This window comes from Nomascus leucogenys, chromosome 10, assembly GCF_006542625.1.
Source record: "Nomascus leucogenys isolate Asia chromosome 10, Asia_NLE_v1, whole genome shotgun sequence".
Classification (NCBI taxonomy): Eukaryota; Metazoa; Chordata; class Mammalia; order Primates; family Hylobatidae; genus Nomascus; species Nomascus leucogenys.
In genome coordinates this window covers 32,085,920-32,103,868 of record NC_044390.1, presented here as the reverse complement: position 1 = coordinate 32,103,868, position 17,949 = coordinate 32,085,920, and the positions used below count along the sequence as shown (strand labels likewise).

General features: G+C 35.3%; 1 long non-coding RNA gene across 1 annotated transcript in view; it reads left to right on the top strand.

Annotated features, from left to right (window-relative positions):
• Positions 1-1,281: 1,281 nt before the first annotated feature.
• The window catches only part of LOC101178394, a 46,608-nt gene continuing 29,940 nt past the window's right edge, over positions 1,282-17,949 (top strand). The window contains exons 1-2 of the long non-coding RNA XR_001114130.2: positions 1,282-1,533; positions 5,294-5,333. This is a non-coding gene — a long non-coding RNA (uncharacterized LOC101178394). The remainder of the gene's footprint in view (positions 1,534-5,293; positions 5,334-17,949) is intronic.

Here is a 17,949-nt window from a genome sequence, read left to right as displayed (position 1 = left end):
ATAAGTAAGCTTCTGTTTCCCCTTATCCAATCAAATGGCTTCCCATGCCACTTACAATAGAAGTCAAATTCCATACAGTGATCTAAAGGGTCCAGTGAAATTTGCATTATCCTCACTTCTCTAATGACATATTCTACTGATTTCTTATTTCAACCTTCTTTTGATTTCTTATCTATAATGAGTCTGTTCTTCATGGAACATCCTTCCTTAACATCTCTACAGGCTCTTTTCAGCACTTTCATCAGGTGTTAACGGTTCCTTGCCTGACAAGTACCATTCTGTATTCCCCTTATCTTGTTTCTCCTATTTATTTATACATTCCTCACCCTTTTGCACATTCAATTGTTTTGTTTGCTTGTTTATTTTTTTTCATGCTAGAATATAAGCTCTCTGAGGCCTATAAATCCTACAGCTAGTGGAGCATTTTGCTTAATTTTTTGCTCAATAATTATTTGTTGAATGCATGAATCAATATATCTCACATGACATATTAGTATACAATACAAACCAAAAAACATCAGTGCAAAAATTCTGCAGAGTGAAGCAAAGCTTAACAAGCAATAATAATTGTGATATAGCTCATATCATTCTAGGGTAAATAATAAAATGCTTATGAAGCAGTAAACACATAAAGGCATTCAAAACATTTACACCTAAGAACATATTTTGTATGGGTTCCAAAAGTCTATATGATAACTGCCCTTTCAGATTCTCTGACATGTACCAGTTGCTCTTTATTTTTCTTATCGACTTATGATGAAGATATTGAACTCCATAACTATAAGGATTATTTCTAGTCTATCAAAAATAAACACCCCTTCTCAAAATATAACTTTAGTGATAGCATCAAAAACGCTTTAAAAATGCAATATAACTACTTTATTTAAAAATGCCATTATACTTTAAATATTTCCAGTTCTTAATACCAGATATATTTCCAGATGTTGTTCCATGTTCAATATAATTTTGTTTTTTCCTCAAATCTTTAAATTGTGTTGTAGAATGCATCTTTATTATAAGTATATGTTTGAGAATCAAATTATTTTAGACCTAATATAATCTGCCAATCTTAAATCAATAGTTTATAATGGCAAAATCAAAATTTTAGAAACACAGTTACATATTGACAAATAATTGATACATTGTGCAGCATTGAGTCCTGTTTTCTTTTTTTTTTTTTTTTTTTTTTGAGATGGAGTCACAGTGTCGCTCTGTCTCCCAGGCTGGAGTGCAGTGGCACCATCTCGGCTCACTGCAAGCTCTGCCTCCTGGGTTCACTCCCTTCTGCCTCAGCCTCCCAAGTAGCTGGGACTATGCGCCCGCCACCATGCTCAGCTAATTTTTTGTATTTTTTTCTTAGTAGAGACTGGGTTTCACCGTGTTTGCCAGGATGGTCTCGATCTCCTGACCTTGTGATTCACCTGCCTCGGCCTCCCAAAGTGCTGGGATTACAGCTGTGAGCCCCTGCACCTGGCAAATCCTTCTATTTTCAACATGTGTGAACATAAGTCATATTAGAAGAAAAACCTCTTGGTGAGTATACTTTTGATTTTACCAAATCCTATTTCTTGAATCATCTGATTCGGGTGCAATCTTTATTTTCCTAAAAAGTCTAGCATTTTTTTTAAGTACATGCATAAAAGAGTAAAAGGCTCCTTTCTTTTACCTACAACCATTCCTTACACATTCCACATGGTTACAGGTCAGTCCTTTAGGACTGGTGCTATTCACTAATCTTAATAAATCTACACAATTATTATATTAGCTTCTCTGAAATAGATTTAGGTTACCTCAGGTAAAAAAGATTCAAAGTAAAGAAACACTGGATTATAAAAGAGGTATGAAAACTATCTTGCAATACTTAATGAAAAACAGCATCCAGTATCAATTAGAATCTAATAGGAATTCCAGTAGTTAGATAGCAGCTCCGGTAACTAAGTAGATTTGCCAGTTGTCCTTGAAGAATCCATTTCAACAGGTGTGACTGAGATGCAAAAAACATTCCAAATGTTAGGGTATATTAAGGTCTTATACTGTGTCCAGATTCTGAAGGGCTGTGTATCATTTACTTACTGATGCATAAAGAAATCACCCTAAAACTTAGTGGTTTAAACCACAAGATTCTATTACTGTATATGAGTCTGTCTCATCTAGGTGGTCCTACTGTTCTAGGTGGTTTTGCTCATCTGGGCTGAGCTTGCCTGACCTTGGCTGGGCTCACATATGCAAGTGTGGTCAGCTGATAAGTTGGTAGGGACTCCCTGGTCTAGGATAGCCTCACTCATATGTTTAATGTGAGGTCAGCTGTCAAATGGGTCAATGGAAATGACTCATCATCTAATAAGTTTATTCATATGATGATGTCAGGATACAGAAAGATCAAAACCACGCAAAGTCTCTCTTGAGGGCTGGATTTGGAATTGACAAACTGTCACTTTTAGAGCGTTCTACCTAACAAAGCAAATTCCTAGGTGGAGAAACAGTATTTACATCTTGAGAAAAAGAGCTAAAAAATCACATTACAAAAGGTGTGAAGATAAGGAGGATGAAGGCTTGTAGCCCTTTAGTAATCTATCACAGAGAAGAAATGACAGATTATGATTTGGGGAACGAATGAGTAATGAAAAGTTGTTTCATCTTTCTGTATGCAGAAGGACACACAATTAAACTGTGAGATTAACCTGTGGGCAATAAAAAATGGATTGGAAGTGGGAATAATAAACTGAAGGTGAGAAGAACAGTAATGATTGTATCTTTCTATATATTTAAATGGTAATAAGGACTTGAATTCAGTTCAAATGTAAAGGAATGGAAAAGCTCATTTGTAAATGTAGAATTGACCAAAGCATGAGACTTCCAAATAAGAAGAGAAGAATAAAACCATTGTTCTTCTAAGTTCTCACACTTTAGAACTGGATATAGACTACTGCCAAAATCCAAATATGAAATTGAAAAAGAAAGGATATAATTTTGAATAAAATTTCATATGACTGAATATGATCATTTGGCATTTTATTTATTTATTTATTTAGCTCATGGAAAAGGTGTAATTCCTGCTGGAAATTACCATAATTATTTAGTAACATAACACTGTAATTCTTTTACAAGATGTACAATCCTTTCAAAAACTTTGTGTTGCTCCCATCTCCTTCTCTTAGGTGTTTTTTCTTTGCATGAGAAAATCCATTCCTTCTATTCATGAGCTTTTCAATCAAATCAATATTCTTCATTATATGCTCCTGAAAACTCTCAAAATTGAATTATCATCTGGAGTGAATGTGTATAACTTTGAAATCATGGACTGAGAAAGGGCAAAAATATTTTCCAAATCTATACGTATTTTCCCTTGTTAGAATTTCTGCTTCCTTCGATTTATCAGTAACTGCTTCCAGAGCCGATACAACTTCTTATTTGTAAGTCTGTGTTCCCTCAGCAAACACTGTTATCTTGTCTATTTCATTATTTATGTCATAGAATTAAGAGGGCAAATAAGTATCCTTTCCTCAAATTACCTTATGTTCTTATATCATTTGCATGTTCTTTTCTTAAAGAGTTCTAAGTTCAATCTTCAGTATCTGCTCATATCTGAAAATAATATTGTTCATTTATTGAACTCTTTCTATTATAAGGATGTTTTGGGTTGAATTGTGGATCCACAAAATTCATATGTTGAACTCCTAAACCTCTGGACCGAAGAATGCCACCTTTTTTGGAAATAGGGTTGTTGCAGATGTAATCAGTTAAGATGAGTTCACTAGGATGAGATGTAACATAACATGACTGGTGTCCTTACAAGGAGGGAAAATTTGGATAGAGGCATGGACATGGTGAGAATATCACATAAAGATGAAGGCAGACATCTACAAGCCAAAGATCACCAAAGATCTGTAGTAAATCAATGGAAACTAGGGAAGAGGAATGCAGTCGATACTCAGAAGGAAGTATCTCCAAGACTGCAACATAAAAAATATGCTTGAGTTTCAGCCTGGTAAGATTACAATATCATCTCTTACCTCAATATCCAGCCTGGTGACCTACTGTGTAGATTTTGAACTTGCCAGCTCCACTGCCAATTCGTTAAAATAAATATTCAATTTCTTAAAATAAATATCTTCTCTAGACAGTGTGAAAGAAAAATAAATCTTGGGGCCCCAAAATCACTAAGCTGAAGGGAAAAGTCAAGCTGGGAGCTGCTTAGGGCAAACCTGCCTCCCATTGTATACAAAGTCATCCCCCTGATAGCTGTGATAAATGCATATCTGATTGCCTCATGTGGAGAGGCTAATCAGAAACTCAAAAGAATGCAACCATTTGTTTCTTATCTACCTATGACCTGGAATCCCTCTCTCTATTTCAAGTTGTTCTGCCTTCACCTTGAGTTGTCCCACCTTTCCAGACTGAACCAATATACATCTTATACATAGTGATTGATGTCTCATGTCTCCCTAAAATGTGTAAACCCAAGCTTTGTCCCTACAACCTTGGGCACATAGGCAGAACCTCCTGAAGCTGTGTCACAGCATATGCCCTCAACCTTGGCAAAATAAACTTTTTTTTTTTTTTTTTTTTGAGACAGAGTTTCACTCTTGTTGCCCAGGCTGGATTGCAGTGGCATGATCTCGGCTCACTGCAATCTCCGCCTCCCAGGTTCAAGCGCTTCTCCTGCCTCAGCCTCCCGAGCAGCTGGGACTACAGGTGACTGCCACCATGCCCAGCTAATTTTTTGTATGTTTAGTGGAGACGGGATTTCACCATGTTGGACAGGCTGGTCTCAAACTCCTGACCTCAGTTGATCTGCCTGCCTCTGCCTCCCAAAGTGCTGGAATTACAGGCGTACTGCACCGGGCCGGCAAAATAAACTTTTGAAATTAACTGAGACCTGTCTCAGATTTTGAGGGTTCACATTTTGGTTACAATGAAGGGATTCTGAGTGGAGATGCCCCTGACCTTTGACAAATCTCCTATTGGTGCTTGGTCAAGCATGAGCTAATTTAATGGCTCAAACCAATAGGACAATTTGCTGAGGTCTGGGAGCACCCCCTCCAGAGAATCCCTGATCTCCTGAAATTTGGTCAAGATCTAAAGTTTATTTTGCTGTACAACTCAGCCCCCTCACCCCACCTTTTTTTTTCTTTCTTTTTTTTTGGAGTTTGCTTGCTTTCAACAAGAAAGGCAAGATTTCCTGTTTCCATAATGATGAAAGGTGGAAGGCAGGTAACTCCTTTATGGAGTTTGAGCTTGCTCACAGCAGGAAAGATGAGTTCAAGTTTTTTGTTTTTTTTCCTTCTTCTAGGATGGTAGAAAGCAATCTTCAGCCTGAGACCCATTCCTAGGTAAGTAGCTGAATTGGTTTTTTTTTCTTGGTTAAAGTATAACAATCAACTGGTCTTAATTTCTCCTTACCATTAGAGCACTCAGTGATTATATGGCTGGGTTTTTGTTATTGTTTTTGTTGTTTGTTCCAGTCTTCCCCATCAGATTTGACCAACTCTACCTGACTTGGTCAAATCTGAGAATTCCAAATTATGGGTAACAAAACCTTTCTAATTTGGCTAAAATTCCTTGCAGCTGCAAAAGAGCAAGAAAACACAACAACAACAAAAAACAAAACCATGTCCTTGGTTTCTCTGTTTGCTTCCTGTCTTAAAAAAAAAAAAGTTCTTTCATTTACTTTTTTTCCACCCCATATCTCCTGCTTTTGCCATCTACTGTACCAAAAAATCTAGAGAAGGCTTCTAATGACTTGAACCCCTTTAAAGAATTCAGAACAAAGGTACCATTCACCCCATTTGGGGTCTTCTGTTTCCTTTGTGGAGTTTCAAGAGTCACGGGCAGATTCTTCTTAGGTCTAAACCTCTGTTTTCCTATGTTGAATAATCTGGGCTCTTTTACTTTGGGGTTACCAGAGATTACTTAATACTGTGAGAGGATTTGACCTTGGCACTTGTAATGGCAGATGAGAGCTACAAAGTAGGGGTGGTTGTGCATAGTTTACAGAAACTGGTCTTGGCTGTTTTTTTTTTTTTTTTTTTTTCTCTCCTAGGAAGTTGTTGTTTAAGGATCCTAATTCTAGTTCTGAGATGCATTCTAAAGAGTCATCTCTATCGCTTTTTTCTCCCAAAATTAATCTCCATTTGACTTGTCTGTGCACATTTCTATGAGGAACTGAACTGTTGTTTGCATAGGTCAATGAGAGACTGAGTTTTCTCAGCTCAAAAGAAATAGGCATATCTTTCTCCCAGCTGAAAGGTGCCTCTGGGTGATCAGGGGCCTCGTGGGAGTGTCTGGGGGGTTGACCCCTGTGACATGCAGCTGCCCTACAGGGAAATCCCCAAAAAAAATTTATTAAAAAAGGGCTCATCCAGGAAACACATATAAAGGCTGATCACCTGGCATTTTGAGTCCTCTCAGAGATTATAGACCTCTGGAGAGAGAAATCGAGACACACAAGAGGGTGGAAACAACTCAGTGGTGACGCAATGTGGAGTCCTGCTCACAAAGAGCACACATCCATCCGTCACACAAAAACCCTAGGCCACAACTCAGTTCCTCCTTTTTTTAAAAAAGTGAGTAACAAATAATCTAAGAATGAGGAGAAAACAAGGATAATGACAACCTTTTGAGCACTCTGTAGGTTTTATGGCACTTGTACTTGCCAGAGTTTATGTAAAATAGAAATAATATAGTCTTTGTGTACATTTATTTTAAGGAAAAAGAGCCCTAAGCTCAGCTGGCAAACTATAGAGTTTCCTGAGTTCTCCTTTTCTCTATTTTCTCTTCTGCCTGCTTTAAATCTGCTGTTAATTTTCTATTAATATAAAAACCACTGTTGGGATTCAACAGGTTATTTTTGCAAGCTGCTGAATTTTATATTTATCTCATGGCTAAAGTTCTGAAGTAAAAGCTATAGGATCTTCGTGTGTGTGTATATGTGTGTGTATATATATTTAAAAGGCTTTTATAATTTCTATAATTTTATGTTTAATTGACAAATCCATTTTAATTTTTCTTTAGCACACTGAACTTTTTCTCTCCATACCCTATGATGTAAATTTTGCTATTTGATTTTTACCTGAGTTGTTTCCTTTAATATGCAAATTTAAGGCTATTTAGCTAACAACTGCTTAGGGTAATAAAACAAGTTGTCAAGAATTTGAAAGTTTAAGGTAGGAAAAACAGGAGTTTTATAAATCTATAAGATGTACTTCTATCCACATGCCTAATATGTCTATGTATTTATGTGTTGTGTACACAATGTTTCACTACTGATATATATAAAAAAGCTTTCATTAATTGGCTTAAGAATATAAAAGCACTTGAATTAAATACTTTATCAGGAAAAAACTGGTCAAATGTTTTTTCATGCCTTCATTTTAATTCAATTGTGTAAACTAAAGTAAATGCTTAACTTTTACTTAAGTTAATGTAACTTAAGTAAAATCTTTAATAAATAAGCCAGCTTTAACATTATTGGTAAAGTAATATTAGAAATGTCTTAAGAATTTAAAACATACATTTTTGTTTGCATTTATTAATCAAGCAATTTTATACTTATCCTGCCAAATATTATAAAGTATCAAAATTTGGCATAGGGGTTACAAAACACAGAATAATCTTTGCTTGTGTAATCTTTAATAAATAAACATGAATATTAGTTTAATGAAAATAGCTACCTCTTGAATTTAGTTAAGATTACCATAACTTCTAATCTTGTGGGTGGTCTAGTCCGTAAGCAGCAAGTTTTGTTTTGGAAAGGGATTGTTACTGTCTCTGTCCCAAAGCTAAACAATAAACTACGTTCCTCCCAAAGTTAATTTTTCCTGTGCCCAGGAATGAACAAGGACAGCTTGGAGGTTAGAAGCAAGATGGAATCAGTTATGTCATATCTTCTTTACTATCTGTTACAATTTTGCGATGGCTGTTCCATAACTTTAAACAATGACTATTGCAGTTTTCATAAATAATCTAGGTAAATGACCAAAAAAATAATTAGGCAAATATAATGGGATAAATACATGTAGAAAAACTTGTTAGAATCTAAAATCTAAAGTTGTATTAAACTAAATAATAGATATCTCATTATTTGGGCATTTTCCAATAAAAATGTATTTGTAGGAAAACATACTTTCTTAAAAAAAGTGTGTCCTTTTAAAAGAGGTGAATAATTATTGTCTAATTCAAAGCTTATTTAAAGGTTATGTATAAAACAAGGTAAAAGGAATGAGGATATAAGAGGGATGTAAAGAAAGTTATAAAGTTTTTTGTAAGAAAACTTAAAGGGAAATAATTTTATATGTGACAGAATCTGGTATGGTAGATTTAGTCCTAGAATAAAATGACTGGTTATTTAAGAAAAAGGGATGGTCAGAAAAAAATTAGAAAATCCAAGCATGTCATGACAATCTGTGTAAGTCATAATAAGAGGATTAAAAAAGAAAAAGCACAGAAACTTTTACATGATCAAGCTATTAATTAAAGGAAAATTATAATGGTCTTCCCAGAGATTGGGCTTGATGTAGAAAAAAACCATATAGAATAAATAATTGGTTAAAACAATGAAGTTTTCTTAAGGGAATGATTTACTCCTAATAAATTATGAGAGGTTTAAATTTTTAAACCCAAAGTTTAACTTTTATTGCATCTCACCATTTTCTGTTTTCTCACCCATTTTAAAGGGCACAAAATAGTAATACTGTCCTTCACCTCATTTTCAACTTCTTAAGATTTTTTCCTTGAGTCCTGTTTAATGTGTCCTAGTGCTAACAATGTTTTCTTAAAGTTCTAAAGGAAATGTTTACTTCCAACATAATATTTTGTGCAGAGCAGAAGATCATTTCTTGTGCCTTTTGGTACCTGGCCCAGTAGATTTTACATTTTATAGAAATATTTTCTCTGTCATTATTATTAAATTTTGGTTTGCTTAGGAAAAAAACTGTGATTAATATTTTTTAATTAAGGTTATTACATCCATGTGTCTTTCAGTATTTGCTTTCAAAGTACTTGTGACATTGAGATACAGGGCTTTGACTCCTAGGTCTAAAAATGACACCAAGTCCTGCTAAATCTTAAACATTGACAGCAATTAAAACCTCATCTTCAGGCTGGGTAGAAATCCCAAACCAAATAAACTGCATTCCTGAGACATAGGGCCAGAATTTAAAAGTATTCAACTCCTCAAGTCCCAGGAAATATTGCAGAAGAGATGGATGTGTGAGATTGTGAGGGCAGACTTTGAGAGATAAAATAAATTCAGTTTCTCTATAAATTGGTTATTAATGTCAAAGGCACACTGATGCAAGACCAGCATATGGGCCCTTATGTTAAGAAAACCTTAACAAGTTTTCCTTGAAGCATTAACTGACTCCTTAATAAAGGTTATAAAAGTTATTAAAGGTTTATGGAAGTTATATCTTATGGTCAAGATTAAAATTTTGTAGATTGTTTATAAAATTTTGAAAAACAAATTTATTTGGCTTTATGTTTTTATTAGGGTTTATTGTCTAGAAAATTAAGTCTCTTCTCTCAAAGAATAAAGATTATCAGCTTTTAAAAAAAATCCTTGTGTTATCACTTTGGTCAAATGAATGACTTATTTTACAGTGACTTGTAATATCAACTGTTTTAAATGTTTGATAATTTTCCAAAATCAAATTATAAATTATGTCTTCTCCTGACCTAATTAATTCTTTAAGATATTGGTTTCCCTAAAGCCCAAAAATGACATAATTTGGTTTATTTAATATGAAAATCATATAGAAAGCATTGTTAATATGAAATAGTGTTTGATTTTCTTTGGGCTGTATTTGTGTAAATATGTTATTGGTATTTGTTCCAAAATTATGAAAAACTCCTATAATTCTGATATCACTTAGTGTTCATTATCAGTAGTAATTATAATTATGTTAAATTATTGTGTGTCACAGAGGAAACAAATTTGTCACTTGTGTCCTTGACTATGGCTGCCCTAAAATATTTTGTCATCCATGGATAATTGTTGTCTTGTTTTGCTCCTCTTTAGAACGCAGTTTTATGACTTTTTAATGATCGCCATTCTAACTGGTGTGAGATGGTATCTCATTGTGGTTTTAATTTGCATTTCTCTGATGGCCAGTGATGATGAGCATTTTTTCATGTGTCTTTTGGCTGCATAAGTGTCTTCTTTTGAGAATTGTCTGTTCATATCCTTCGCCCACTTGTTGATGGGGTTGTTTGTTTTTTTCTTGTAAATTTGTTTGAGTTCATTGTAGATTCTGGATATCAGCCCTTTGTCAGATGAGCAGATTGCAACAATTTTCTCCCATTCTGTAGGTTGCCTGTTCACTCCGATGGTAGTTTCTTTTGCTGTGCAGAAGCTCTTTAGTTTAATTAGATGCCATTTGTCAATTTTGGCTTTTGTTGCCATTGCTTTTGGTGTTTCATACATGAAGTCCTTGCCCATGCCTATGTCCTGAATGGTATTGCCTAGGTTTTCTTCTAGGGTTTTTATAGTTTTAGGTCTAACATTTAAGTCTTTGATCCACCGTGAATTAATTTTTGTATAAGGTGTAAGGAAGCGATCCAGTTTCAGCTTTCTACATATGGCTAACCAGTTTTCCCAGCACCATTTATTAAATAGGGAATCCTTTCCCCATTGCTTGTTTTTGTCAGGTTTGTCAAAGATCAGATAGTGTAGATATGCGGCATTATTTCTGAGGGCTCTGTTCTGTTTCATTGGTCTATATCTCTGTTTTGGTACCAGTACCATGCTATTTTGGTTACTGTAGCCTTGTAGTATAGTTTGAAGTTAGGTAGCGTGATGCTTCCAGCTTTGTTCTTTTGGCTTAGGATTGACTTGGCAATGCGGGCTCTTTTTTGGTTCCATATGAACTTTGAAGTAGTTTTTTCCAATTCTGTGAAGAAAGTCATTGGTAGCTTGATGGGGATGGCATTGAATCTATAAATTACCTTGGGCAGTATGGCTGTTTTCACGATATTGATTCGTCCAACCCATGAGCATGGAATGTTCTTCCATTTGTTTGTATCCTCTTTTATGGTGCTGGAGAGGATGTGGAGAAATGGGAACACTTTTACACTGTTGGTGGGACTGTAAACTAGTTCAACCATTGTGGAAGTCAGTGTGGGGATTCCTCACGGATCTAGAACTAGAAATACCATTTGACCCAGCAATCCCATTACTGGGTATATACCCAAAGGACTATAAATCATGCTGCTATAAAGACACATGCACACATATGTTTATTGTGGCACTATTCACAATAGCAAAGACTTGGAACCAACCCAAATGTCCAACAATGATAGACTGGATTAAGAAAATGTGGCACATATACACCATGGAATACTATGCAGCCATAAAAAATGATGAGTTTGTGTCCTTTGTAGGGACATGGATGAAGCTGGAAACCATCATTCTCAGCAAACTGTTGCAAGGACAAAAAACCAATCACCGCATGTTCTCACTCATAGGTGGGAATTGAACAATGAGAACACATGGACACAGGAAGGGGAACATCACACACTGGGGCCTGTTATGGGGTGGGGGGAGGGGGGAGGGATAGTATTAGGAGATATACCTAATGTTAAATGAAGAGTTAATGAGTACAGCACACCAACATGTCACATGTATACATATGTAACAAACCTACACGTGCACATGTACCCTAAAACTTAAAGTATAATAAAAATTAATTAATTAATTAATTAAAAAAGAGAAGGGGGTTTTATAATCAGCTACAAAACTCTAAAAGGTGCTCTTGAATACAAGTTTCTGATAACTTTGGAGATTGCGACATCAGAATAGAAGAAAAACTTTTAAGACTCACAGATAACTGAAATGTACATAGCAAGCAGAATCGGAATTAACTATATGGACTGAACTAATGTTGCTGATCCTTTTTTTTTTCTCAGAGTCAAGGAAACTTTTCTTTTCAGCTATTGACAGCTTTTTGCATTTTTTTTTTTTTTTTTTTTGAAGTCTCTCTGTCACCAGCTGGAGTGCATGCACATCTTGGCTCACGCAACTCCGCCCCCTCACACCATTCCCTGCCTCAGCCTCTCCGAGCTAACACCCCCCCCCCCCGCCATTTTATTTTAGAGACGGTCACCGTTCCCCCCCTCATCCCCCCCCCCCCATGCTGGATTCACGTGACCCCCCCCGCTTTTTGCAATTTCATATAGTCCTATGAACAGAATTTAGAACATATTTCTTTCTCTCTACCTGATTTCTTCAGAAGTTGGAAACTATTTTTAAGTATTCTTAACTTAGAGCAAAATATAGTTATTTGCATAAGTGCAACAAGAATCTGTTTTCATTTATAACAGAAAACAATTGGAGAAACTGGTTATTTTACCAAAGCCTTGACTGGAATAGTGTGCTTTCCTTTAAGGAATCAAACTTGACTTATGGAGCCAATAAAGGCCCCTCAGGAAAACTGGCCTCATACCTTGTCTACACAGTGCCTTACAGGGTTGCTGACCTGTGGTAAGTAAAGAATGTCACTTTCTGGGCCAGGCGCAGTGGCTCATGCCTGTAATCTCAGCAATTTGGGAGGCCGAGTGGGTGGATCACCTGAGGTGAGGAGTTCAAGACCAGCCTGGCCAACATGGTGAAACCCCATCTCTACTAAAAATACAAAAATTAGCCAGGTGTGGCAATGTGCACCTGTAATCGAAGCTACCCAGGAGGCAGAGACAGGAGAATCTCTGAAACCCAGGAGATGGAGGCGGCAGTGAGCCGAGATTTTGCCACTGTACTCTGGGCAGCCTGGGCAACAGAGCAAGACTCTGTCAAAAAAAAAAAGAAAAAAGAATGTCACTTTCTGACAGGCCTAGGAGCCCGAAGGTTATCTTTGAATCTTATGAGAAGAGGAATTCACCCAACTGATAGATATTTGGTGGTACAAATCCACAGCTGGGCTTGGCTCCAGAAAGTCTTATCTGAGATTCCTTCTATGGAATAAAGTTCCATGAGCGATCAGACAAAACCCGAGACTGGAGACTCATTCTCTCCTAAAAATTCTTTCTCCAAAAGATTTTTAAAAAGTAGAGGGGTGAAATGTGAAAGGAAAATAAATCCTGGGTCCCCAAAATCACTAAGCCAAAGGGAAAAGTCAAGCGAGAAAGTGCTTTGGGCAAACCTGCCTTCTATTCTATTCAAAGTCACCCCTCTCATCACTGAGATAAATGCATATCTGATTGCCTCATTTGGAAAGGCTAATCAGAAACTCAAAAGAATAAAACCAATTGTCTCTTATCTACCTATGACCTGGAAGCCCCCTCCCCACTTCAAGTTGTCCTGCCTTTGCCTCAAGTCTTCCCAACTTTACAGACCGAACCAATGTACATCTTGCACATATTGATTGATGTCTCATGTCTTCCTAAAATGTACAAAACTAAGCTGTGCCCCTACCACCTTGGGTACATGTCGTCAGGATCTCCTGAGGCTGTGTCATGAGTGCATGTCCTCAACCTTGGCAAAATAAACTTTCTAAATTAATTTAGACCTGTCTCAGATGTTCAGGGTTTACAACAGACAATAGACAGATAGATGGACAGATGATAGATTTATATAATTAGATACATCTATATCTACAAGATATATGTACTGTCGGTTCTTTTTCTCTGGAGAACTCTGATTAACACAAAGAAATCTTGCAACTGGCTAATGAGAAAGCTATAATCATTCCCACTTTACACATGATATTACTGATTTTTAATAACTTTAGTAACCTGCCCAAGGTCCCACAGCTCATAGGTGACAAAGAAGATTCAAATCCAGGTCTCTGACTCCATAGCCCATTGTTTTAGGTACAGTGAAAGTCAACAATATATCAATTCAAATTGTTCTCCATTTTTATTTATGTGATTTTGGGAGAAGATTCCCCCATTTTTCTTTTGTTATATTGACAAAAATGCATTTTTTGGAACCCACATTTACAATTTCAGTAATGTAGATGATGGGAGGATGTAGTACCTACAAGATATTTTAGTCAAACCACTAAGATCATTAAACTTAGTCCTACTGTGAACTCCTGCCTGACCCCTACACATACAAGGAAATGCTCCTATAGATTATAAGAATTAATCACACCTTTCTCCACAAGTGCTTTAGACTAACCACATCAATTTCAATCTCAAAGTGAGTCTGCATCATTATCCTTTGTGTTTTCTCTGTTCAACTTGGAAATCTTTATTTTATATATCTAAAAATATAAACTTACGCTCTAAGCAGGCTTCAGTGTAAAATTAAGAATTACTTCCCTCTGACAGAGTTGCTGACAATCTGAGAACAAACTACACACAAACATACACGCAATGTTGTATGTTCAGTCCAAGATTCTCATTCTACAAACTAGACTTTTCAAGCACAGGTGCAGCTGCTGAGAAGCAGACATTTTAGATAACACAGACATTAAGGAACCAAATGATTAACTCAGTATTATGTCTACACAAGAAGATAAAATTGAATTAAAGGCAATAAAGTGACTTTTAAGTGGATTGCATGTAGAAAAAGCTATACCTTATCTTCCACACCTTTCAAATTTCTCTTGACCAATGCCGTCACTTATCTAGCCATGTATCTTTATTTCTATTTGCCATTGTGAATATGAGTCCTATGCCTAAGCTGACTCTGTGAAATGTTTTGAGTAAAAGAAGGAAAGTTTAAACATACTATACTAATCTAGTGCCTGCAGAACTTTCAGATATGAAAAACATAGCTTCAAACCTGGCTTACTCGACTTCTACTTATATGAACCTTAGAAAATAACCCTTTTTGAATCTCACCTATTAAAAAACAGGGCAAATAATATAGAAAACAATGGATTTTATGAGAATTAAGTTCACAAACCTAAAGATACAAAATGCACCTTCAATCAAAAGGTGGACTGAACCAAGGTGGTAAATCTTATTTTTGCTTACAAACACAAAGAAAAATAAAACAGCAGCTAGAAATAAAAAGCTTAAATAAGTATCTGAGATTTTTGGCTCATAAGAAGATGAAAAACCAGCCCAGTGTGCTGGGTCTCTCTCCCAGCTTAAGACTGAAGGTGCCAGCGAGGAAATGAAAATATGTGGAATTGAGTAATTACAGTTAAGTGTGAGAAACTCCTGAGGATAAAAGGGCAAATGTGACCTGGTGTGGAAAGCAACACACTAGCTCAGGGTAGACAGAATGAACTTTCATAATTTGGAATATGGGCAGGAAGTCTGGAGAGAACTTTTTATTTCTGCTCATTATTTTCCTTTTGTTTCTTGCTCCCACACAACTAGGGTAGACAAACAACAGCTGCAGTTGAGAACTGTAGTCAGTAGGGGTAACATCAAAGTCATGCCAAGACTGGCTGGAGAAAGAGAGTATAAAAACAAGCACAGGCTGATTACCAGGACCAGAGCATCTCTTACTCTTTCTTCCATTGACACTCTAAAAATGAGGTAAAATCAGTCAAGGGAGATAAATCATTCAAGAAAATGAGTGCTTAGAAAGGTGATACGTTGTTTCACATTCAACCACATACATGTTACAGGAAGGAAGATGAAAGGATGCCATCTATATTAGGAAAATAATACTTTCCCCTGAAACCACTGGATGATTTCTGCTTAGGACTCAGGGTCTATGACTGTTTCACCCAAGTACCTTTAACTCCAAGGATGTCTAGGAAAATAAGTGTATTTGTTTCTTATTGTGAGAAACTATATATCACTACAATTATATTCTTGCATGGCTGTACATTGTTGAACTTGAGAATAAAAATGGACTGTTTACTCTGTTTCTCTGTGTCTTTATTCTAAAGACTCTTGTGTACACATTAAATAAAATTTTGTATGGCTTATCTTCAATTAATCTGCCTTTCTTGAGTTGATTTTGTAGTGGACATTAAAAGGGCTAAGGAGAAATTTTCCCTTGGTCCTGATAACTGCTAGTAAGAAAAGGGAAGAAAAGAAATATCAGGTAACTAGTTAGAAACTGCCGAATATGGACAAGAATTCCAGTATAAACAAAAGAGAATTCAAAGTAAATAACGTCATGAAGAATAATGAGTTTTTATAACTGATAGAAAATAATAATTAGGAATTTATTCATGTAGACTAAGAAAGAAACTGCTGCTTCAAGACTCTTGTCTAAGTTGGCCCATTGATCTAGTATGCTCTTTCCTCAAATATCTACATGGCCTCCTACCGTCTCGTTTCTTTCAGATTTTTAGTCAAAGCAGAACTGTTTAGAGAGATCTTATTCCCGCTCCCTGTAACTTTCTTTTTACTACCTGCTGTAATTTTTATAGCATTTATTGGTATCTCATATTCTGTATGTTATACTCAGTTGTTTATTTTCTACCTTGCTCTCTACCACCCACAACGATATAATCTCCCCAATGGTAGACACTGTGCAGGTTTTGTTCATTGCTGTGTGTCTAGCGCCTGAAGCAGTGATTGACACAAAGTAAGGGCTCAATAAAGAGGAATAAATTGACTGAATAATTACAAATATGTATACAGGAAAAATAATTTAGCAGAACAAACAGCAATTAGCAGAACTATGGATAAAGCCAAACTCCAATGCTCAAAGTTTTAAAAGACTCATCCCAGACATTTTATTGATCAAACAAATACTACATAAACAAATATGTAGAAGATTCAAAAAACACGATAGGCACACACACCATACATCTTCAAATCATACTTTATTGAGGATACAAAATTGATTAAATCCTGGTTTACAATGTTTTTTCTGCATTTTTACATATTTAATTCCAAATTTTTTCTTTTAAAAATGCCAAAGTTACAGAGAAGTTGAAATAATAATTCAATTTACAGCTATCTATCTCATACTCACTAATTTGTTTTATATTTTACTTTACGTTCTGGGATACATGTACAGAACGTGCAGTTTCTTTACATAGGTATATATGGTAATAATCTATACGGACTAGATTTTCCATACAAAAGTCAATGGAGGGAGGGAGGGATGAATAGATGAAACACAGTCAATTTTTAGGGCAGTGAAACTATTCTGTATGATATTATAATGAGAGGTATATGTCATTATACATTTGTCAAAATAGATGTAAACCATGTACAATGCTGAGTGAACTCTAATGTAAACTATGGACTTAATCATAATGTATAAACATTAGCTCAATTATGGTAAACATACCCCACTAATGGAGAATATTAATAATAGGAAAAGCTGAAAATGTGTGTCTGTTGGGATGTGGTGAGGGGTATAAGGAAATTCTACTTTCCTTTTAATCTTCATGTAAATTTAAAACTACTCTAAAAATAGTCTCAATTAGAAAAAAAGGCTGAATGAAATTGGAAACAAGTTACAGCTTCTATGTTTGCAATATTAATAACATATTCTTAAATATCTCTTGGATTAAAGATGCATTCACATGGAAACTTTAAAATAATAAAAATACTATATATCAAGGTTTGTGGACATTACCAAAACATTTTCTTTTAGAATGGTGCATAATTTTAATTATGCTGATCACATAACAAGAAATAAAGAAAAAAATAAGCCAACACAAGAAAGTAGAAGGACAAAGAAAGCAAATACAAAGTAACACGTAGAAAGATTTTTAAAAATTAGATGTTAAGAAAATAGAGAACAACAACAAAAACAAAGCAGTACACAGTATTAACAATGAAATAATACCAATAAAATAAATACAATTTTGGAAAACAGGATCAAGGAGAAAGGACAAAAAATTTAGAAATTCCAAATGCATACAAGAAAATAACTGTAGGCATAACTGAAACAATTATATTAGTAATAATGATGGGATAAAAATATAAAGCTGCATATATAAATTGACCTGTGTAAACATGAATATAGTATTTGCCAAGTGACATAGACAAATATATTAAATAATATACTTTAGAATATTGGTATCAGAATTATAAAATCTTTAAACATCAAAATAACTAAAAGTAATAATCACATTCCTCACC